This window comes from Colobus angolensis, unplaced genomic scaffold, assembly GCF_000951035.1.
Source record: "Colobus angolensis palliatus isolate OR3802 unplaced genomic scaffold, Cang.pa_1.0 Scaffold14, whole genome shotgun sequence".
Lineage (NCBI taxonomy): Eukaryota > Metazoa > Chordata > Mammalia > Primates > Cercopithecidae > Colobus > Colobus angolensis.
This window is the reverse complement of record NW_012114488.1, coordinates 16,700,658-16,704,479: the sequence shown is the minus strand read 5'-3', so window position 1 is coordinate 16,704,479 and position 3,822 is coordinate 16,700,658. Positions and strand designations below refer to the sequence as shown.

At 41.7% G+C, this 3,822-nt stretch overlaps 1 pseudogene across 1 annotated transcript; it reads left to right on the top strand.

The window, feature by feature from the left end:
- The first annotated feature begins 1,947 nt into the window (after positions 1-1,947).
- On the top strand, positions 1,948-3,079 carry LOC105506740 (annotated as a pseudogene). Its single transcript, XR_001000985.1, has one exon. The product of XR_001000985.1 is annotated as a glutathione S-transferase Mu 2 pseudogene (transcript).
- Positions 3,080-3,822: the final 743 nt, after the last annotated feature.

Here is a 3,822-nt window from a genome sequence, read left to right as displayed (position 1 = left end):
GGCAGCCAGGCACAGTGGCTCACACCTGTAATCCCAGCACTTTGGGAGGCCGAGGTGGGCAGATCACCTGAGGTCAATAGTTCAAGACCAGCCTGATCAACATGGTGAAACCCTGTCTCTACTAAAAGTATAAAATCAGCCGGGCGTGATGGTGCACACCTGTAATCCTAGCTGCTCAGGAGGCTGTTGGCAGGAGAACCACTTGAACCCGGGAGGCAGAGGTTGCAGTTAGCCAAGATTGCACCACTGCACTCCAGCCTGGGCAACAGAGAGAGACTCTGTCTCAATAATAATAATAATAACAATAATAATTATAATAATAAATTATAAGGGAACACTATGAACAACTGCATGCCCACACATTACATAGTATAATTTAGATGAAATGAACACATTCCTGGAAAGACACAAACTATCAAACCTGATTCAAGAAAGAATGGAAAATCTGAGTATACTTATAACAACTAAACAGGCTGAATTAATAATAAAATAAAATAAAAGTCTCAGCTTCACTGGTGAATTATACCAAGCATTTAAAAAAGAAATAATACCACTATGGTGTTATTCTGTGATAGTATTATGGCATGCAATTCCTCAAAATTAAAAATAGAATTACCATATAATCTGGAAAATCTACTTCTGGATATATATCTAAAAGAATGGAAAACATGGTCTCAAAGATATTCTTGTTCATAGCAACAATATTCACAATAGTCAAAAGATGGAAGCAGCCAAAGTGTTCATTGAAAGATGAATGGATATACAAAATGTGGCATGGAATGGAATATTACTCAGCCTTAAAAAGGAGGAAAATTCTGATGCATGGTATAACATGAATGATCCTTGAGGGCATTATGCTAATGTGAAATAAACCAATCACACAAAGATAAATACTCTATAATTCCATTTATACGAGGTACATAAGAGCAGTCAGAATCATAGGAACAAAGCCAGGTATGCATCTAAAGTCTCAGGTACTTGGGAGACTAAGGCAGAAGAACTGCTTGAGCCCATGAGTTGAAAGCTGTAGTGCACTATGACTGTGCCTGAGAATAACCACTGCACTCTTGATTGGGCAACATAGTGAGACGTTGTCTCAAAATTTTTTTTAAATTATACAAACAGAAAATAGAACAGTAGTTACTGGGAGCTGGGAGAAGAGGAAATGGGAGGTTGTTTAATAGGTATGGAGTTTCCATTTTGCAAGATAAAAAAGTTCTGGGCCAGGTGCAGTGGCTCACACTTGTAATCCCAGCACTTTGGGAGGCCAAGGCAGGTGAATCACCTGAGGTCAGGAGTTCAAGACCAGCGTGACCAACATGGTGAAACCCCGTCTCTACTAAAAATACAAAATTAGCTGGGTGTGGTGGAGCATGCCTGTAATCCCAGCTGCTCAGGAGGCTGAGGCAGAAGAATTGCTGGGACCCGGGAGGCAGAGACTGCGGTGAGCCAAGATCACGCCATTGCACTCCAGCCTGGGTGACAACAGTTAGACTCCGCCTCAAAAAAAATCAAGTTCTAGAAGCTGGTTGCAACAACAATGTGAATATACTTATCACTACTTATCACTACTAAATTGTAAACGTAAAAATAGTTAAGATAGAAATTTTTATATTAGTGTATTTTACCACAATTTTTAAAAGATAAATAAATGATATAAATTCTTCACAAACTCTTCCAAAATATAGAAGAGAAGGGAACATTTCCCAACTCATTCTACGAGGCTGGTATTACCCTGATACCCAAACCAAAAACACCACGAGAAAGCTATGGACTAATCTCTCTTACCAATAAGATGCAAAATCCTCAAACAAATTAGCAAGTAGAATTTGGCAGTATGTAAAATGGATTATACACTACGATCAAGTGGAATTTATCCCAGGAACTCAAGATTGTTTTAACATCCAAACGTCAACTGATGCATATCACGTCAATAGAGTAAATGGGCCCGTCTGCAGAACCCGCACCGACCAGCACCAGGCCCATGACACAGGGGTGCTGGGAGATCTGAGGGCTGACCCACACCATCTGCCTGCTCCAGCAATACACAGACTCAAGCTATGAGGAAAAGAAGTACACGATGGGGGATGCTCCTGACTATGACAGAAGCCAGTGGTTGAATGAAAAATTCAAGCCAGGCCTGGACTTTCCCAATCTGCCCTACTTGACTGATGGGGCTCACAAGATAACACAGAGCAAGGCTATCCTGGGCTGCATTGCCTACAAGCACAACCTGTGTGGGGAGACAGAAAGGGAGAAGATTTGGAAAGACATTTTGGAGAACCAGCTTATGGACAACCAAATGCACCTGGCCAGACTCTGCTACAACCCAGATTTTGAGAAACTGAAGCCAGAATACCTGGAGGCACTCCCTGCAATGCTGAAATTCTACTTACAGTTTCTGGGGAAGCAGCCACGGTTTCTTGGGGACAAGATCACCCTTGTGGATTTCATTGCTTATGATGTCCTCGAGAGAAACCAAGTATTTGAGCCCAAGTGCTTGGATGCCTTCCCAAACCTGAAGGACTTCATCTCCCGATTTGAGGGCTTGGAGATCTCTGCCTGCACGAAATCCAGCGGCTTCCTCCCAAGACGTGTGTTCACAAAGATGGCTGTCTGGGGCAACAAGTAGTGCCTTGAAGGCCAGGAGGTGGCAGTGAGTTGCCCATACTCAGCCTGCTGCCCAGACTGTGTAGAGCAGCTGGACTCCACACCCCAGCCCCTGCCTTCTTGTTCTTTTCTCCTGTTTATTCCCTTCTTTACCCCCAAGACTTTATTGGCCTTCTTCACTTCCCCTAAACCCCTGTCCCATCCAAGTCCTTTAAAGCCTCAGCTACTCATTTTCCTGTATGAACGCCTCCCTCCCAACATTACCCTTCCCTGCACTAAAGCCAGCCTGACCTTCCCTCCTGTTAGTGGTTGTGTCTGCTTTGAGGGGTCTCACTGGCCCCTCGCCTGTGGAGCTAGCTCAGCCCTGAGGTCCCAGGGCTGCATGAAAGAGCAGCATTGACTGGTTTACACGCCCTTCTCCTGCAGCATGGCCCCTGCCTTAAGCCTACCTGATCCAAGTAAAACCTAACACACACACACACACACACACACACACACACACACACACACACAGAATAAATGTCAAAATCCACAGGATCATTTCAATAGATGCAGAAAAAGCACTTGACAAAATTTAACACCCTTTCACGATGAAAAAGCACTCAACAAAATAGGAATAGATGAGAATTTCTTCAACTTAATATAGGGCTTCTACAAAAAACCCACCGGTAAGAGCATATTTAATGGTAAAAGAACTGATCCTTTTTCAGATGAAGCATCAAGACAAAATGAAGAACAGGACAAAGACGTCTGCTCTCCCGGCTTCTATTCAACATTGTGAAGGAGGTTCTAGCCAAGGCAATTAGGCAAGAATAAGAAATAAAAGGCACCCAGCTTGGAAAGGAAGAAACAGAAGTATCCTATTAGTTGATGATGTGATTTCGCATATAGAAAATTCTAATGAATCCACGAAAAAACTATTTGAACTAACAAACAAGTTCAGCATGGTTGCAGAATACAAGATTAATATACAAACAGAAATTGTATTTCTTTATAGTTGCAATAAGCAAACAGACAATGAAATAAAGAAAATTCTGTTTACAATAGCATCAAAAAGAAAAAATACACAGAAATAACTTTAACAAAAGAGATACAAAACTTGTACACTGAAACCTACAAAACATCATTGAAAGAAATTGAAGATTTTAATAAATGAAAAGATAATCTACGATCATAGGACAGAACACTTAACATTGTTAAGATGGAAAAACT